Here is a 20,453-nt window from a genome sequence, read left to right as displayed (position 1 = left end):
CTTTGGGATGAGCGAAACCAGTCTTTCCTAATAACGTACCTGAGCATGCCCCCTTCTTTCTGCCCCAATGGATTCCACTTTCTGTAGATATTTTGGCTTTAATTTACAGTAAAATCATGGTGTCCCTCTCTAATTGCCACAGAAGAATTCCCCCAGGTGTCTCTGGTAGAGGAATGTGATCAGAATGAGGTGTTTTGTCATGATGCTGCAGCGAGGATGTTGTGATGGCAGGAGAGAAACATCAGGCCATGGCAAGGACCAGGAGCCTGATACTCAGGGTCCCTCCACATGCCCTTGTATCCCAGATGGATCATGTGGGGACTGTTCCCAGCACAAGGAATTAATTCAGTAATATTTCAACACAGGTACAAGTGTTTCAGAGTACAAACAGTGCTGCTTTCCTGTAATACATTGCCCTGCACAAAACCCTTGAGGGAATGGCTCAGGTAACAGCCCTAATTGGTCTGTTCCTCTTGTGATATCTGTGATAACATGGAGGAAGAAAAAAACCTCTTTGTCCTGAAATGGCATGCCACAAACAACATTTTTAAAAGTAATTTCTTTGATGCTTATCACTTCCATAGCACATGTTCAGTGTGCTCTACAAACAGGAACCACAGCTGTGGCTGACCTCTGCATGCCCAACGAGAGGGACAGCACCCTCTGCAGAGATTTATTTGTCACCTTGGTGGGGGCAGGGGAAAAAACAAATCCAGCTTTTACAGCTCTGCATGAAGGCACAGAGAGAGAGCTCTGTGAGCTTTGGAAGTGGCTGAATGGGCAGAGCTGGACTTGGCAGCTTTTGTGGCAGTGGCACAGGGTGAATGTGGACACCAAGCTGTCCCCTCTGCAGGCAGGTGAGCCACTGTCTCACAGCTGTGCCTTCAACAGGACATAACCCTGGAAATGGAAATGAAAAGTGACTTTTCCTCCACCAGCCCGTTCAACAGAGGGAAAAAATGGGTACAGTGTGTGTTCAGCTTTCTGAGTGGAAACCACACCAGGTCTGTGATGCTCTCCTGTGCTAGCTCTGGTGGTCCTCAGACACCCTTTGAGCCAGTTGCAGGCATTAACCAAAAGAAATCTACCCCATTTTGTTTGCTGGGCTGTATGTTGGGCTTGTGGCAAAGTAAGTCAGGCTACCACAAGAAAGAAAGAGTCTATTGACCACAGTCAGCCTGAAGTGAGCAGGAGGAGACAGAGAGCAGTGGAAAGAGGATGGGACAAAGCAAACCTCTCCTTTCTGAGCAGAAGAAAACAAGACATTTCTGACACTAGCACGTGATGCAGCAGAGCTGTCAGCAAGGACAAGACTGGAAAAGAAAGTGGGAGACTGCTCCTGGGGAATGCCAGGCCTGGCTGTGTTTCAGTCCGTTTGGCTGCTTCACCACCTCCTGCAACAAAGCAGTTGATGTGAGAGCTCTACAAACCCAAACCCAGGCGAGGTAACCCAGAATGTGCTGCTCTGCCATGAACTGCAGCTCAGCACCACCACCACAGCCTGGGGCAAGGGCACTTCACAAGGCCTCCTGCCCCCATGGACACTTGAAGGCAGAACCAGTGTCATTTCCCCCTCCCTGGAACACTTTAGTGGGCAACATGGACTCTTGTCTGTGCAACCTCAGCTCCCAAAATCTTTAAACCATCAGTTGATGTTATTTTATTGTATTACTAACTGTAAGTAATAAAACACAAATAATGTACTTTATTGCTGCTTTTAAGCAGAAATAACTAATTATTGATCTGTTTGTTAAATGACAGTGCAGGTGTTATGTTCTGATAGCAGGAACAAGGCAAGGGTCAGTCCATGGACCCAAGAGCAGAATTTCTTCCTCCTCTGCACTGGGAGCATCTTTCTCATGGCCAGTCCCCAGCTGCAAAGTCATCATCTCTGAGCTGGCTCAGACCTCCAGCAGCCTTGCTGGCAGCCTTGCAGGGATGGAGATGTGTCTGGCTGGCCATGAACACCTGCACCAGTTTTCACCAGTGCACCCATACTTCTGGGTTGGAGTTCTGGTGAAGCCAGAGGTGTCCTGTGATGGGGTGTGCCTGTGCTTTCTGCTCATCCTGGCCCTGCCTGCCATGAGGCTGGTACTACATGATGAAGCACCAGACAATGAGCTTTTGTTTCAGAAATCTGGCAGTGTCCTGGTGTAGGCTGTTTATGAGGTCTTTGTCAGGGTGTATATATTCAATTCTACAGTGCTGATTCCCCTATAGAATTGCATACAAATTGCTCACTCTCCATTCGGTGGAAGTCTTTTGTGCAGAAATGCAACAGGATAGAGATGTGTGGTGTGCTAGTCCTGCATGGAGCCTGGCAATTGCCTGGGGCTAAGCAGAGGCAGTGGGTGCCAGCCCCCTCCTGCTCTGAGCTATGGGCTCTGAGGGCAGCAAAGCCACTACAGGAAATTTCTTCACCCTGGGATAACCAAGCAGGCCCTGCTGCTGTCCACTCCTCCTTTTCCTCTTCTTGTGCTCATTTTCATCCCTGCCCTAGGGGATAGCTGCCCTTTTTTCTCTTTTCCCATCTGTGTGCTGGACTGCTGATGGTGCCTGACTTCATCCCCATGTGCTCCTGCTGCTGCTCTCTCCCCATTCCCCATGGCCCATACCCTGATGACATTTGCTTCTTCAGTTATTTACTTTTGGATCAGTAAGTACCATGAAAGCACCATCCAACCCACCCAGCCCTCTGAGCAGCCCCAGGAATGAACTGTCACTAATATAATTTCATATCAAATGAGATTACCCTTCTCCCCCATTAGGCACACTTCTCTTCTAGCGATAGTGGCAATGCAGGGACGCAGCAATTCCTTCAATCAAAACCTGCATTCAGAACTGGCTTTTAAGGATGGCAGTTAGTTCCAGGCTGTAGCTGATACTCACGCTCTGATCCGAGGAGCGAGAGGCAGGACTTGGCCTGGGGTTCGGCTGGATTGATGACACCTGTCTGCCTGTTTCACATGCGATTGCCTACAAACAGCTACACCTCCCGCCTGTCACAGGTGGCTGTTATTTATGAGTGCCATCCCTGGCACGTGTGACAGCCCCTCGCTGTTCCAGTGACCTCTGAGGAATCCTGACGGACACGTCTGGGCCTGTGCTGCTCAGTATTCCTGTGCCCTCCTTTGCTTATCAGCGTAGGTCCCTTGATCATCTATCTCCCCATGTGTTGGCTCTCCTCTGAAGACACGAGCTCCTTTGCTGAGACAAACCTGTGTAGGTACAAAAATGCTGCTAGCGAGGATTTTCTTGCTATTTTCTAAGTCCGTGAGAGATTTTTCTCTCTCACAGAAGAGGTAGCAGGGAATGTAAACAACCAAGCCACCTGCAACCTTGGAAAGTCTTGTTTATGGTGTAGTAGAAAATATTTGGACAATGGATGTTTTAGGATTTTAGCCAATCACCCCCAAGGGGTGGCTGGTCCTTTGTCCAATTAGACTATGAAGAAAAAAGTCTATAAAAGAGTTTGTAAAATAATTAAATAAATCAATCTTGCTGCACAATTCCTGCCTGCTGGATCTTCTCTCCTCCTCCTCCCTACGGCTGCAGGACACGGTGATGTACCCTAGGGCTCAGGCCTGTGGTAATAAACCTGTGTGCACTTCAGATGATAATTTGATGAGGGAGCAGCTCTGGGAAGCAGCACAGGCAGGGCTGTACCAGGACAGGCTCTTCCACACCGGTGAGCCCTCCTGCATGAGGCCAGCAGGCAGCAAATGCAAGTAGTGTCATGACAGATGCTGTGACACTAAGCTCCCCTTATCTTAGGAAGTGAAAACTATGCAGGAAAAATTGTTTTAAGGCCACAAAGACACTCCATAGGTCTGAGGCAGGATCTGGCATGGCTTGATAACTCCCAGGACAAGTAATTTTGCACAGAGCTGCCATGAGCCATTTGCAACTTTTGACCAGAGAGCCAGGGACTGCTGCTTGGGGTGGATGGATGCTGGTTTGCTGGCAAAAGGCTTTCAGGATCTAATTTCAAGTGCTTTCAGCTCCTGCCAGACTTCGTCACTGCTGAGAACAGAAGGAGGGTTTTTCACACTTGCATTGTTAAACTGTGATGTTCCCAGGATGTTACAAAGGCTTTTACAGACAGGTAAGATCATTCACAGACCCAGTAGCTGCTGCAGAAGACGGGCAGCTACTGACCAAGAAGGGCTGATGCCTGGGGCTGCAGGAGAAGGGCTCAGGCTGCACCTTCCCCTTGCTGCTCCTGCTCCTGCTCTGCTGGTATCATCTCCCACTCGGCATGCTCTGGGCAGGACTCTGAGCAGGGTGCTCAGCAGCCTCCACGGGCAATCGTTGCTCTGACCTGTTCATTGGGATCACACAGTGCTGGATTTAGAGATCAGACATTTGGATGTTTTGAGAATGATCCAGAAACTGCTTATCTGCCTGTGCTTCCCTGTGGACAGGGCACAGATCTGTTTTTCTTTCTTCAATTTATGGGTAAAAATCAGAATTCTCATTATCTGTGAATTGTAAGAGGAAAATACACACAATGCTCATGGCCCAGAGTCAGGTCCCTCCAGACTGCAGCCTCTGCAGCTTCATCAGCCACACTGAGCTGTTACTGCCTTGGTCCTCCTTGGTTATCTGACCACGAGGAACTGGTCAAGACACAGCAGCTTTTCCTCCAGATGAAGTTTTTGGCTGTCCATTGGTTCAGTATTGGACCAGAGGGTCACTTTGCATTTAGTGATCCTTGGATGGATCCACCTGAGTCTCAGTCTCTCCTTAACTGCAGGGTGTGCCTCATCCCCAGATTTGTCAGCCTCGTGGCCCAACTCCAGCTGAGTACATTATCCTGCTTACCTTGAAAAGGAAAATAATCCCATGGATTTGCTCTTGCTTTGCTGGAGATTACTGGGTGTTAGGCTGTGGGGTGGCTAAAGGGTTTCTGTATTATTTGGAGTCAAAGTGATAGTTTAGTGCCAGGCTGACAGCTCCTGGCATACAGATGCTGCCATAGCATCTCTCCTGGCCTTTGCTATGGATCATCAGATTTACTTCTATGGGTTGGTTTTACTCACAAAATCAGAACTTTGCTCCTCAAAGAGTCCCTGGCAATCTCAGGGGAAGCCCAGAGGACTCCATCCTCAGAGGCATGCTGGTGGAAATTCCTGCACCAAGCAGGGGGGGAATCTTTCATCTCCATGAGACCTTCAAGGCTTCAGCTCCTTGCTGCAGTGGGGAAGAAGGGTTAAAAATGTGGGAACAGGGAAGGGAGAGGTCAAATATGTAAAGCCACTTTCATGTACTTAGGAGAAGAGTGGTAACAGGAGAGCTGTTAAAAATTTTTATAGCTGGCACCAAACAACACTGGTGTTAAAAATCATGGAACTGTTTAATAGTGAGTGGAGGTGTACATTACTTAATTAGAGGCATGCTAACAGTGAAGCCAATTGAGAGATATTATTTTAGTATTTTTTCCAGAGGGCATATCAAGTTTACTCACGAATTAATAAACAGATTGTAAAGCCTAAGCAAGCATATTAGGGAAGTGTGTGTGTATGTACTGAGTCTGTAGACTGGGGCTATGCACACTTGTTTGTTTGTTGCCATCGCATTTGAAATATGTTCCTTGTTTTTCATATAGACCTCAGTGGAAGAATTATAGCATATTGGGTTTTTCCAAAGACTCTAATTAAGATCTTCAGAGTTGATGTGTGTTTACTGAAAAAATACGGCATAAATGAGACCTAAAGCAGCAGCACTCAATTAACCCGTGAGTGCCAAGGTGCAATGGCTGTCCCCTCAGAGCCTGCCTTTGATGCACTCTAAGAGGAGCAAAATCACAGGATTCCTTCCATTTCTCTGACCCTCTGATCGAAGTTATCACTGAAAAGGCATTTTATGAACTACTAAAAGCTGTCTACAGTTTAATACATATCTTTGGCCTCTCTCTCAGCTCTCTTAGCTGCTGTCAAAGGTAGTTAGATTACGGGGAAGCGTCATCTCAGCTCACCCCGAGGTGCTCAGCGGTAGGACAGATGTGGACTTTAGGTAAGGAGGGACCATCCCATCTGTAAAATGAAGTCTCCCCCAAATGGAGCTGGTGGATTTGCTCTGATGAGGACAGCATCAGCCTTTAAGCCTCAGTAAGGCTACTCTCCATTAGGCCTTTTCCTAATCCAGTTTGCTTATGCCCCTAACACTGGTTTGATTCCTTTTTTAAACTCACTCCTGCGCCCTCTTTACTTCACAGTTGCCACTTTGCTTTCTGTGTGGAGGCGAGCTGTCCAACTCCATCCATTTCTGAGCTGTGCCTTACACAGGCCGCGTGGTGTTTCACGCCTCATTAGCAGGCAGGGCGCTTCCAGCCTGGAGTCGCTGCATGGCTCCAGCTCTCCTGACTTCCTCCCTCCACTCTGCTTTCCTGTTTTACATTTCAATATCAACAGTGATGACAAATTATGGCAAAAAGTCTGCCCTTAGTGGGTATCTCAGTGCACTTGGCTTCCCCCAGCAAGTGCAGGCTCGCCCCACTGCCCAGGGCTCCCATCTCTGCCAGAGCACTCCTCCACCTGCAGAGATCATTCCTGGCACAAACCGCTCCTCACACCACCCAGGCTGCAGGGAAAGACCAATGGATTGCACCTCAGAGAAGAGACAAAAGATGAATGGCAGACTGTGTCTCTTTTGCTTGGCTGGGGGCAGCCCCACAAGCAAGGCAAGTAAGGAAGATCATGATGAATGAAGGATGCAAAACTGAAAATACTCCTCCCGTGTTTCTATTGATCTTCCAGCAAAGGCCACATTCCTGACATTTAAATAGAGATATAATTTTAATGCAGGGGCCCTCCCTGGGCTGCGGTTAAGCAATTTAGTTCACAGAGATTCACTTTGTGCATCTTCAGCCCAAACAGCTCCAGTACCAAACACCAGCTTGGCCACTGCTCTTGGAGAAGGGCTGCTGGGGGCCAGCAGGAGCCATGGCAACAATGAGCACTCCATGAGGAGAGTGGTGCTGAGCTAATGCCAGGAGGGATTTCTCTGTGTGTGACTGGAAGATGATCCAAAGGGGAAGGAGACCACTGCCCTATTTGGAGCTTCCCCAGACTCCCCGTTCAGGGAGACACGGCCATCAGCACCCACCACCCACCCAAGCAGACCTTCACTCCACAATCACAGCCTTTCAGCAGAGCTTCAAAGAGTCCAACCCCCAAAGCTTCACCTGGGATGTGGTGCTCTGCCCATGCTGCCCAGGAGCCTGATGCCACCCCTGGTGAAGCCTGGTCAGGTGCAGCTTCTGGCCTTTGGCTTTGTGAGTGAGACAGAGAAGCCCAGGGTTTGGTTACAACATGTTGGGAATTCTTTAATAACTGCAATTTTTCTTTCAGAAGAGAAGTGTTTTTTACTTTCATCTCAGAACCTGGAACTAATTGTACATGTGTGGTCCAATTAACTATTAATTTACCCCATTAACTGCTGACACTTATGCATTTAGTTTGTATCACATACACGTTTGTGTTCCCATAGTCTGAACCTAAGAAGCTTGCCTGGAGACTACGAATTAAAGCAATAGAAAGGTGTTAACAGTTACCTATCTTAGCAACAGCCTCGGGAAGCTCTGGAAAAGAATGCATCACAAAAATGATTTTTTTTATGCCCAGTATAAACTCTTCTGTTTTAATAATAAAATCTCCAATTAATTCAAGAAGCTCTGATCTTCCCACCACTTCCTGCTGGAGAACTGATCAAGATAAAACCACACTTGATTTTCAACGGCAGCAGGACCAGTGTTTGGAGGGCTGGGAGAACCCACTCTTGGGATATTCCTTCACCCTCCAGGTTTCCAGTCTGTATCATATGCAGAGCACTGTTGCCTCAAGGCCTTATTTCATGAAGCTCTGCAGGGAATAGCACCTTCTCCACACCATGTCCAGTTTGATTAAGTCTCTGCCTTGGCACAGAGAGTGAGCAGGTCTCAGCCCAGGCTACCCAAGGACAAGACACTGACTCCAGGGCTCTGCCCAGCTTTGTGCCAGCCCAGCCCTACGGGCACCAGGAGGAACACTCACAGCTGAATTCAGAAGTGCTTCAATTCACCCCTCTGCCAACAGGAGCAGCACTTCCCTGCCTTTGGAGAGCGAACCAGTGTTGTGTAAGATGCTTTGGAAAGGCAGCCTGCTCTTCCCTGGCTTGTGTGCCCTGGCTGCCTGTGCAGCAGTGTCAGCCTGACCCTGATGTTTCTCTGGTTATGGTATTTAGGGACATGGTTTGGTGGTGGATGTGGCAGGGTTTGATTTACTGTTGGACTTGGTGATCTCAAAGGTACTTTCCAGCCTAACTGGTTCTACAATTCTGCATGCATGGGCAGTGAAAGGCAAACATCTGCAATGGTGCTCCTGGACAAGAGAAGGGTATTTTGTAATTGCAGTGAAGGAATGACAGAGACCTGGTGGAGCAGGGCTACAGGAGGCCACAAAGATGATCAGAGGGATGGAGCACATCTCCTGTGAGGAAAGGCTCTGGGATGGGGATTGTTCAGCTTGGAAAAGACAAGGCTCCAGGGAGGCCTTAGAGCACATTCAAGTACATAAAGGGAACATATAAGAAAGATAGGGACAGACTTTTTAGCAGGGCCTGTTGTGATAGAACAAGGGGGAAGGGTTTTAAAATAAAAAGTGGTCAAATTAGATTAGATATTAGGAAGAAAATCTTGACTATGAGTGGGGTGAGGCCCTGGCACAGCGTACCCAGAGAAGCTGTGGCTGGATCCCTGGAAGTGTCCAAGGCCAGGCTGGATGGGGCTTGGAGCAGCCTGGGGCAGTGGAAGGTGTCCCTGCCCATGGCAGGGGTGGGATGAGATGAGCTTTAAGGTCCTTTCCAACCCAACCCATTCTGTGATTCTGTGCTGAGAAATTTCACCAGAAATGAAAGCAATGCTTTAACATGTACAGACAGGAATAAAAATGAGAACAGAAGGGTAAAACACCCCCCGTGAAATTCTGTGATTCCTGTTCTTTCGAGGGTCAGGTGAGGTTATCACAATGTTCCCTGCCAACCAGAAATCAGGTGAAGCACAGCCTCCTCCACAAACCTGTGCCTTAAAATACACCTCAGCTATTTATGTACAGGTCTGGTATCCACCTGCCTATAAGTGTTGCCTGACAGCTCGTTTAGCAACATATGGTATAACATTAAAATGTGCTCCTTCATTTGAATGTACCTTTGGATATCTCTCAGTGTCACTTGGGTGCTTACTGATGTTGCTACACTGTGGAGTGGAGTATGTGAAAAAAATGGACTGGTTCTGGACACTACTGCCAAAGCTGGTGCTGCCATTTCAGCCAGCACTGATCCTTCCTCCATACCAGTTTCACACTGGTGCAGCTCAGCTAAATGAAACTGCATTGCTCCACTGGATTTTCATTGACTTAAGTTAATTATACAAGCATGGAGGAGGTATAAAAGAGTGAAAATCAAGTCCACTTAAAGAAAAAGCACAGTAGATATTTCTTTAGGACATGAACTGCTCATAATCCAATGGATATCTTTTATCCTGTGTATTGATCTTCTTGCGAGAACTAACTTGAAGTTAATTTCCAAATTGCCTGACCTCAAGCAGTTAAAATATTGCAATATAAAAAGTTAAAATTCAATTAACAAACCAGTAGTGGTCAAAATATTTGATTCATGTATTACACTTCCTTTACATGAGTGTGAATGCAGGGAGCGTCCAGCATGAAGGGAAAGGTGTTCTCTGGAGGAACAGGATGCAGAGTCCCTGCAGGGTGGCAGAGCACACCTCTTCTGGTGCTGTGCTGAGAACTGCTGGGTGAGATTATCCTGGGGTTTTTGAGAACAAAGGAAGGGGAAGATGGGGGCTCTGGGTGACAGCACTTAGTCCCAGCCTGGCAGGGAACCAGAGGATGGTTTGGATTAGAAGGGGGGTAAAGCTCATCCAGTTCCAACCCCCTACCATGAGCAGGGACACCTTCCACTAGACCAGGTTGCTCCAAACTCCATCCAACCTGGCCTTGGACATTTCGAGGGATGGGGCAACAGTGGAACCAACAGTGATGAGAGAACTTGGAAGATGGAACTGAAATACATGCAGGAAGCAAAGACTTTGAGGAGCTCCTGTCCTGTGATTTGGGACAAAACTCCATCCCACTGTACCACACTTGAAGGCAGCACTTGTGGAAATAAAGACATCTCATGAGACAACTCTGTCCTGTAATGAATTTCCAAACCAGAAAAATTTCTCCAGGGCATTTGGGCAAAGATGTTATCCACACCCAAGGAAAAAAAATCACTAAAGATGAGGGTTGCTCCCCAGAAATTGAAAGAGAGGAGCTTGACTCTTTTACCAGCTGTCAGTGCTGATATTATTGCGTGTAGGAGCAGCTTGTACACAGCACCTCTTTACAATGGTAGCAGGGAAGCTGGAATGTTGTTATATCAGACTATCAAGTTGTTATGTTGGATTACATATAATGCTATCACAAATGACAGAATGCTTGCCTCCCATCAAAAATTTAAAGAGCAATAGACCTCTTTTCAGCTGTCATTGCTGATAACATTTTATGCACAAGTTTATTCAAGCTCAAATAGAGATGCAGCCTGTCAATAAAGAAGCCCTGGCAGATTAGGTATCGAGTATATTAAAGCTAACGGTACTAATGTGACTGTGCAGCCTAATCTGACATTTTAAAACTGTGACAAAATGAACCCTTGAAGTTCTCCCCAATCATCACAGCACGGCACGTTCGCTGCTGGGTTTTATGGAGTGGAAACTGGAGTATGAGAAATGAGACAGGCTGAAAACCACAGAAAGGTCGGCAAGGCTTGCTTCCCAGGAAACACAGCGGATGTCTTCCCTTCCTCTCACTCTTATCTCATCTGCTCTGCTCCTCTCTTCCAGAAAAGTGGGTAGAGCAACAAATAATGGCCCTAAATTGCTGCAGAGGTGACACAGATTTCACATTAGAAAAAGCACTCGAGGGCAGGAAGGGTTCAGCACTGGAGGAGATTGCTGGAAAGGGCATAACACCTCCATCATTACAAGGCTTTAAGAAGGGGTTAGGGAAACATGTGCCAGGAGTAAGGAGGGGTGGCTGATTTTGCTGTGGAGACCCAATGCTACTTTGTGCTATTCACCCTCCTGTTCTCAGTAACAGCCACGGCTTTCTACTGCCAGCAGAAAGGGTATGTGGGTGCTTGTGTGCTGGAACTGTTTGGACCAAAAATAGTCTATTGAAATCAATAAGGAGTTGTGGTTTTACAACAGATGGCCTGGTTATCTCCTCTTTCCCCCTTCCTACTCTTCTAAGAGGTCTCAGCAGCTGTTGCTGATCTTTTGAGGGATGCAAAATCAGGAGAAAGTCTTTCCCAGGCCTGGGAAAGTGGAGCATCCAGAAATTCGAATCTGGCCTTTGCAGCTGGCAAATATTCACATGGACAACCTGATCTTCAAGAAAGACAGTCTGCTCCTGGCAATCTGTACATTGCAACTGTGGTGTCTTCATGCTGTGCTTGGTGATAAAACACAAGCCTCCACAGTTTGATAGTTCCAGCTAAAATCCAAATCTGTATGCCAAGCCTCAAGAGGGGAAAAAATGCTTGAAAATATTAATATAATCCTTAAAAGATTAAAGGCAGCTCAATGACAGTAATTTGGAAGAGAAAAAATGCATCACCTGGCTATGTTTTGCTGAAGCAAGAAGTAAGGCTGAAAGAAGGGCTAAACCCTCTCTTCAAGGGTACGTAGGGGAGTTAAGCATGTGGAATCTTTACCTCACCTTTACAAATGAGCAAAAACCTTTGCCATGTGGCCGTGTCCCACCAAACACAGTGCTTACATGGAGCTTGGATGCACCGTGAAGGCTCACATATCCAGTACCTGTTGCTGTGCTGATGCTAGAGAAGCCTTTCTAGTCACCCTGGGAGCTTGGAAGCCTGGGGATTACAAGTGTGAAGGATAAGTCCTCAACTTATTTACGCTTTAAAAATATTTGTGTTTTCAATAATAACTATCAACGTGGTGAAATGAGGTGTTTGGTTTCTGAAGTGACTCTCTGTTTATTTCTCTGGCTCTTCACTGTCTGTATTTTAGGAAAAAAATACTTTAAAGAATAATGACAACGTCTCTCAGAAAATAATGAGTTCCTTCCAGTTAGCTGTTGAATTGTTTACTGCCGTAGCTGAATAATAACAGCACATCAAAGACGACTGCTGTAATTAAAAGATTTGTGAACATAGGTTAACAAATTAGTGCATCATAATGTGCAATTGTCTAATTAGGACAAAAATGCTAGTTCCACATACAAGACCAATAGGAAGAAATTATAAGGGAGGAAATAAGATAGACAACAGCACTGATACTACAGAACGTTGGCAAAGATGCTATCTGTGACTTTTGAATAGTATCACTAACACCCCAGGGGGATCAGCATTTTTGTGGATTAATTTACAGAGAAATTCAGTCTCCCATAAGAATCGCATGAGCTGGTTGAGGACTCCCATGAAAAGAATAAATTTGTTAGTGACTGTTTTAAGCATTTTTCATTCTTTCAATACTCAGAAGACCTGGGAGCAGAGACACTGTGGCTGCACACAGACATTAGAGCTCCAAACCCAGCTGTGACAGAAGGAGATGTATGACATTCCCAGGGTCACTGGTGAATATTGAGGCAGAGGGCGAGAAATCCTGTTGCTCAGTCAAAGCTCAAGGCAAAAGTCCTCTTGAGTTCAGTGGATTGAGGATTTCATTTGGAGAGATGACGGCCAGTGTTTCCCTACGCTGAGGAATAGATGGCAGAGTGAGTTTGGCTTTGATTAGAGCAGCAGGAGGAACTTCCATGGTTTCAGAAGAGTTCAGTGCATAGATGCTGAGCTCTCCAGACAACCCTGCTCTCCCATCAGCAGGGATATTCCTGAGGGCTGTGTCTGCTAAGGATCTGCTTTAACAAGAGCTGAACCCCTGGGAATCAGCTCCATGCAGGCTCTGGGCTCAAACCCCAATCCTTCCTTCCTCTGTGCCCTTTGCTCTTGGTCCAGTAGGGAATGTGCAGCAGGGCACAGAGTAAGAGATACTGAGTGCTCCTGTTCAGTGGTTTCACCCAAATCAGCCAGAGCCCCTGCACAATCCCTGAGGCACAGTTAAGAGCCCTACAGCCTGGTGTATACACAGGGGAGGATAAACCAGGTCCAGACACATGGATGCAAAACCACCACAGGCCTCCGCACCCCAGTCAGGAACATGCAGAATTGCAAACCACTGGGCATACAAAGAAAGAGGTGCTCTCGTCCAAGAGCAAATGCTTTCAAGTGGCTTGGTAAAAGGCATGAGGATAAAAAACCTGGAGTGGTAGCTGCCCCAAGTGGATCACAGGAGGAACTTGAGTCACACTGCAGAGAAAAGATGCACATGGTTAGAAAAGCAACTGTCATTTATCATCCTTATTCCCAGTAATGACACTGCAAGCCTCCACTCCATCTTCGGGAAGAACACACAGCCAACTTTTGCATGAGTTAATAGTAGGGCTTGAACATGCAATCTTCTGCATTACACCTCCTGTACCTAATGTACCAGATGAGCTTCATTAGCTCGTGGCTGTGCCAGCTGCCTCCCTGTGCTCTGACAGCTGCTGGAGAGACACACATGACAAACGCTGCAGCACTGACCGACCTTGCCTGAGCCAGCAGAACCCTGCCCATCCTCGAGCCTCAGCTGCCTGGGCAACTCTGAAACAAGAGCACACCTCAAACCCCATGAAACTGCTTCAAGCAGGGCTATTGCAGGTGGTTCCTTGCCCTGCTCCAGGCTCTTTAAAGCAGCCAGGGCCCCTGACACCCTCCTGCAGGGTGGGCTTGAACAGCCTCACCTGTGAGCATAAGCCCAGCACCAGGGGCTCTGCAGAGGCCCTGCAGCTGCTCTGAGCATCTGTCAGAGCAGCAAAGATCCTTCAGGTGAGCTAAGTTTGTCTTGAAACCAGTAATGTTACCAAACACACATATTAATAATCAAGGATTCTATAAGTGTTTTGTTTATGTCTCTTTGTATTTATATGCACATATGTATGAGCTGTAGTATGTTTTCTTTTGCTTTGAGAAAACAAATTTTAAGTTGCTGGTGGGGTATTTTCTCAAAGCTATTTTAAATGGAAAAACACACCTTTCTGAGAAAACAAGAGTATTTTTATGAGTTTCTTCTTTCTGCCAGTAAAGCCTGAATGTGATAAGGACTGGGGAACATAGAAATTTGTCAGAAGGCACAAAGCTTTGTATTGTCTCAATAGGGCTTTTTTGTTTCCTCTTGATTTGGGAAATAGTTGTTAATTGCTGCCTAATTTTCATTTTAAATAGGCCATATTGATAGGACTTGATTCCATAAGAAAGACAAACACAGCAACTGAACTTTGTGCGACAGTTTTGGGGAAAATTGAAACATAGGAATAAACACAAACACATGAGCATTTATACAATCAGAGTCTTAAAAACTGATGAGCAATAAATAAATCAGAACTCTACCTGACCAAACTGGGATCTGGTGCAGGAAAAAGCCCAGTGGTTCATGAGATTTTTCTGCTGGTCAGCTTTACACATGGAGCCTGGTGTCTTCTGCAATAAAGCTCAGGCTCTCTGGTGTCCAAATTATTCAGTGTTGTTTCTGCTGCTCCTGTGAACCCAGCACACTCCTGCTGCAGCCTCTGCCTGCAGAGAGCACCGGGAGCTGCTGGGGTCACAGGTACTGCATCTACCAAAGGGAATACTCAGTGTTGTTTACAGATAGGTGTGTCTTAATCCAGTGGAATAATGTTTGTTTATGTCCCATCCGAGATGAAGAGTTACATCCTTTGTGAGTTAATTCTGGTCTGTGAGTAAACAAGGAGACTTGTAAACTAACTGGTTTTTGTTGGGGGTTTTTTGGCCATATGTACCAATTAAAGGTGATTTATCTTTTTTTTTCCCCACCTCTCAGATTTTAGAATGTTTCAGGTAAATTTCTCAGTAAAGCAAAGTGGAGAAAACAGTACATATTTTAGCACAAATCAGCTTCCTCCTGTTGCCAAAAAAACAAAAAGACTGACAAAACCAGATTCCAACAAGTCTCTGTAAGCACACATGTACCCTTGGAAAAGGTCCTACTTTGTAACAATCCTGGAATAAATTAGAGAAGCTGCAGACACATCAACAACACAAAGCCCTTCAGTTTGTGTCACTGTGTGGTTTGTATAACCTGTACTGTAAGTGACAGGGTCCCCAAACCCTTGAGAATACTTCCAAATAAGCAAGGAGATGTTTGAATACATGGACTAACTCTGAGCACCCTTGGTGAAGACACTAAAGTTATGCAAGTTCTATGAAAATTAGGGGAATATAAAAGAGACAGACCCCGTTATAAGTCACTCCTTATGGGTATTGGGAAACCCAGGTGGACAGAACTGCTGGAAATCATATTTCATTAGTTCTGCTGCTCAGGCTTCTTGAGTTTTCTATATAGGTCAAAGCTTTTCATAATAAAGAAGTTGAGTCTTAGCTGTTTCTTTAGGCTGGATCTGAAAAGCAGTGGAGGTAACAGTGCTCTCAGCCCAAGACCATTCTCACTTCAGGGGCAACTCAGCACAGAAATCTCTGCCTCAAACGTGTGACCTGATTTCCAGAGGGTTTGTGAGCCCATATGTTTCGGTGGGTGCTCAGTACTTCTGGTGCCTTTCAATTTCTAAATATGGGCTTGGAAAGCCTAATTTTAACCACGCACTTTTGGAAAGTGTTGGCAATAGTTTAAAGAGGCTGTCTAGCCCAGCACGCCTTGCTGCAGCAGATTGCTCCGAGTGATTTATATATTCCTGGTGCTCACTGTCTCTGATGCCTTTTCAGTGCCTTACAGCTGTTGCATTTATGCAGCACTCTTTATCTTGACCTTAGCCCTTGGATTTCTCAGCTATTCTACTCTCTTAACATCTGGGCCTGAAAGGTCACTAATTTACCTTATGTTTCCCCGCTGTGGGTGCCATTGGGTTGAGTGGGTACATTTTGAAAAATAACACTCTGTTGGTGGGCTGCCTTTGAGAAGGGCTTTCTCCCCTCGGCATCCTTGTGTTGCCTTCTCCCACTGCAGCAGCTCTGTCATCCAACATCTGCCCTCGAGAGCATTGGAGTATACTTGTTGGATCCTTATGTGCTAAAGCAGCACACCGGGTATCCAGTGTGCTGAGATTAAATTGCTTTTGCAGCTTGCCTGGAGATTAAGGAAGGGAGCTTTATTTGTACTAACGCTCCTTTAATACTTCTCAAAAGACAGTAATAAACATCTTCTGGACAGTAAAAGGAAAATATATATCTAGAGGTTGTGGTAAATTATGAAATTCTGGCTTACCTAATAAAAATTCTGTCTCAATGGGTTAACATTTAGTGAAATGTTAGATGATGTGAAACCAGACCTGGCTTCACTTCAAGCCCAGGTCACTAATGTCACTTGGGGAAATTATGAGAACTTCCATTAACTTTGTACTGGCAGACCTCCCAATCTACTTCACATCTATACATTTTTAACACCCAGTGAGCAATACAAAGTGCCATTTCTCACATCTGAGAGCCAGACAATATTGCAGAGCCTCTCTGCATACCAGAGGCTACTTCAGAAATTAACAGGTCAGATCTCTCATTGATTTTAATACAGAGCTGTTTGTGGCAAATATCTTGGGTATAGAAACCGAGGACTGATTTGGGCTTCCTGTCAAAGCCAGCACAGCAGGACAGAACTTTAAAACTTAGGGAAAGAGCAAAGAATGTTAAATCAAACAGATTTTAGACATCTAGGGCCAAATTCAGCCAGAGTTTTGAAACTGCTGAGGCTGGTTCACCACACAATCCCTGAACTGGGAGCCTCAGACAGAACAAAGTTAGTGACAATGCTTTGGGAGGAGGACACTCGTAGAACTTTTAAACTGTTATCTCAGATGCACTCTGTTCCCTATTTTCCCCATAACCCCCCTTTCTCCTCCTGCCCATTCTCCTTTACAAACTTGCCAACAGCCAACTTGTTTTGAAACTCAAACAAGTTGGTCTGGAAAGGACTTTCCATTAAAGCCTAAGAATTGGAGCAGACTTAAAAGTGGCTGGTAGTTTTTTCAGAAAAGAGGTATTTGGCAAGTCTTTAATGTCACGCTTGCCTAGAACTGCTCTCCTCTTTAATTAACTCAGTAAAAATCCTCTTGTTACTGCATTTTATTTGCTTAAGCCACTACAGAAAAATAAATGCATACAAAAGCAATTAATAAATCCATAGAAATGTGCTGTTGTTTATTGTGATGCAGCAGAGCACCAAGTTCCCTGTACATAATTCAAGCCCCTGGCAACAAAGTCATTTGTGGAAGTCCCTGTTTTGACACAAACATAAAGGTGGAGTATCCTCAGAGTGAAGTGCAGACTGTGGTTTTCAGCTCATCTTCTCAGAAAGCCTTGAGGTGGCTATTAATAATTGAAGTTCAAAGCAGTGTCCAGGATTTCTCAGGCTCCACGCACACACAGCCTCCTGGGATGTGTCTACTACAGAGCCTGACCCGTGACTGCTGCGCTGGGAACCCACATCCCAACAGCCCGAGGTGCAGCTGCAGCTGAGCTTTTAACTCTGACGGCTCCAGACAAAATGGTTACAGCTGCGCGAAAGGCGGTGACAGTGGCTGTGACAGGGAATCATTACAGGCAGGTTTGCACCCCTAAGTTTCAATAAGCAAGTGATCCATGACGACAGCAATCCTGCCTAAATGTGACTCAGTGCTCGTGCTGAGTGATGCCAAGGAACTGTTTGGACAAATCTTCCCTGTGGTGGCTGGGGAGCAGAGCAGGGGCCACTGTGGCACCCCAATCCATTCCAAGCCCTTCTGAAGGCCCTCTGCAAAGAGGGAAACATTTCCTTAGTTCACCAAATTGATGTTCTGACATTTAGCTTTAAGTATCTTCTCTTTCCCTCAGTGTGTGACCTTTCCCTTTCTCGCATGGCCTCCTCTGCTAGCGAAGAAGCACCGCAGAGCCATTATCAGCCTCATCTCCCCGGTCCCGGCCATCAGCGTTCATCATCCCCTGCGCAGCCCCCGCTGCCCGGCCCGGCTGCGGAGCAGGCGATGGGAGCCAAGGCAGGGCGGCACAAGCAATGATACAGCAACGCTGTGTTAAAAGGCCGCTCCTTCCCAGCTGCCACTGACTGTACTTCTCTCCAGCAGGACGCAAAGCAGCCTGGATTAAAACAGGAGGCGAGCGCCGTAGATCATCTCGCTGTAATTTCCCCCAGGACTGATGTGACGACGGCAGCGAGATGCACTAGTAGTGGCACATTAGCACTGCCACAGGCTCCCGTCGCACAGAACATTCCTAATGCTGGCCATTTATCCAGCCGCGCATGCAGGGGATGCAGCCGCTGCTCCAGCAGCGAGGGAGGCTTGGAGCCAGCCGCAGCTCCGGACTGGGAACGACGGCACTGCTGCGATGGACTGGGTTTAGTGGTGCATGAAGAGTTCACTTAAAAATGGACAGAAAAAGGAGAGGGGGAGGAAAAGGAGGAGATAAAAGATGCTAAGCTGGAGGTAGCAGATAAGAGGGGTGATAAGAGAGGGAAGGAAGTTGAATCTTAGTACAGAAAGCCATGCACCGGGAATTCAAATGAGGGGCTGGACTGGATAGAAAACCAACGGGGCTTTATCTAGAGATTGATAAAAGAGAGATTAAAACAAATGTTCAAAGGTAAATGTGTGTTCTAGAAACACAGGAAACTGTAGGGAGAGAAGACAGCACTCTGACATACCCACTTCACCCTCAGCAGTGTGAGTTTTCCAAGTTGTCTTGGCCAAGAGGAGAAGAGCAAAGATGTGGTGTTGGAACAGGGCTGGAAATGACAGAGAAGAATGGGTGTGAGGGCAGCAATGGAAAACAGGCAGGGACAGCACTACTGGGAAGCAAAGGCAATTTTGTCTTGTAACCATGTGCTCACTCAAGCTTGACAGAGAAAGAAGAAGAAAAATACATTCTGGTTATAAAAATTCCTATGTATGTAAATCACACAGCAAACTCCATGGTGAGTGGTTCAGTGTGCCCGGGCTCAGCTGCCAGCTTTCCTGAGGGCTTCTTGCTGAGCTCAGGCTAACCTAGAATGCCTCTGTAAACTGCGGGTGATGCTGCTGCACTCCCAGCCTTTGCCTCTCTGACCTTTGGTGATGACCATCTCCTGGGGCTGTGCTGCTACGTCTGTAGGTAACGTGAAAATAATCCCTCTATATTGGCAGTGTTGTGAGGATGGTGAAGACTGGAGATGCCAATGGTGTTTTGTGTAAGTCTGGCCCCAGTCTAGTGAAGCTAAGATGGCTTTTGTACTTTTAAATATAATTTTTGCCACTGTGTAACATGTCACAGATATGAAGCTTCTTGGGAGATGAGGTAATGAACTAATGTGGGAGCTAATGAAGGTCATCTTGAGAGAGCAGTAAGAGTAATGCCTACTGCTGGGAGACTTCTCACTGGGAGCCCTCAGACTTCAGCACTTTCCAGTCTAAATAAGATGTATACTTCCCTGACCTTGTCTTCTCCAATGTAAACGCAGAGCAGGATGTACTTAAAATAAAGATAAATAAGGCCTTACCCAAATAAAACACTAGTCTGCAGAAACAAATCTCCTCCAAGCCAGAGAGGGAATGGAAGCAGAAACCGATGCTACTCTACTGGAAAAAAATTATATGCTATAGAGATGAAGGAATATTATATCTGCTTCAGAGTGCAGTAGTAGTAAATGCAGCTTAAGGTTGAAGGTGCTATTGCAAAATCTTGGGAGTTTAATTTCTCTACCTGAACTTTGTCTTTAAAGATGCTGTGGGTTCAACAAAATGCAGTGCAAGGTCCTATACCTGGGTCATGGCGATCCCAGACACACCCACAGGCTGGGCAGAGTGGTGATGGAGAGCAGCCCTGGGAGAAGGGCTTGGGGGTGATGGAAAACCTCACCGTGAGCCGGCCCGGAAACCAACAGAGTCCGGGCTGCATCCAAAGGAGCGTGGCCAGCAGGTCGAGGGAGCAGGTCGATTCTCCCCCTCCACTCTGCTCTTGTGAGAGCCCAGCTGGAGTCCTGCACACAGTTCTGCTATGCCCAACATAAGAAACACATGGAACTGTTGGAGCCAGTCCAGAGGAGGCCAGGAAGTTGATCAGAGGACTGGAGCCCCTCCCCTATGGAGACAGGCTGAGAGTTGGGGCTGTTCAGCCTGGAGAAGAGAAGGTTGTGTGGAGACCTCACAGCACCTTCCAGGGTCTGAAGGGGCTCCAGGGAAGCCAGAGAGAGACTTTGCATCAGGAACTGGAGTGACAGGACAAGGGGGAATGGGTACAAATGGAAAGAGAGGAAATTTAGGTCAGATATCAGGAAGAAATTTTTCATTCTGAGGGTGCTGAGACTGGTACAGGTTGCCCAGGGAGGCTGTGGATGTCCCAACCCTGGCAGGGCTCAA

The 20,453-nt window shown here is 46.5% G+C and overlaps 1 long non-coding RNA gene across 1 annotated transcript; it reads right to left on the bottom strand.

Annotated features, from left to right (window-relative positions):
* Positions 1-2,079: 2,079 nt before the first annotated feature.
* Positions 2,080-20,232, bottom strand: LOC121663479. The gene is made up of 3 exons (XR_006015640.1): positions 20,112-20,232; positions 16,677-16,682; positions 2,080-2,094 (listed from the first exon to the last, which is right to left on the bottom strand). It is a non-coding gene; the product is annotated as an uncharacterized LOC121663479 (long non-coding RNA).
* Between the last annotated feature and the right edge of the window lie 221 nt (positions 20,233-20,453).

This window comes from Corvus kubaryi, unplaced genomic scaffold, assembly GCF_017639235.1.
Source record: "Corvus kubaryi isolate FWS band 111438036 unplaced genomic scaffold, C.kubaryi_AGA036_p1.0 37284, whole genome shotgun sequence".
Taxonomy (NCBI): Eukaryota; Metazoa; Chordata; class Aves; order Passeriformes; family Corvidae; genus Corvus; species Corvus kubaryi.
The sequence above is the reverse complement of the archived record's forward strand: the minus strand, read 5'-3'. Positions and strand labels throughout refer to the sequence as shown.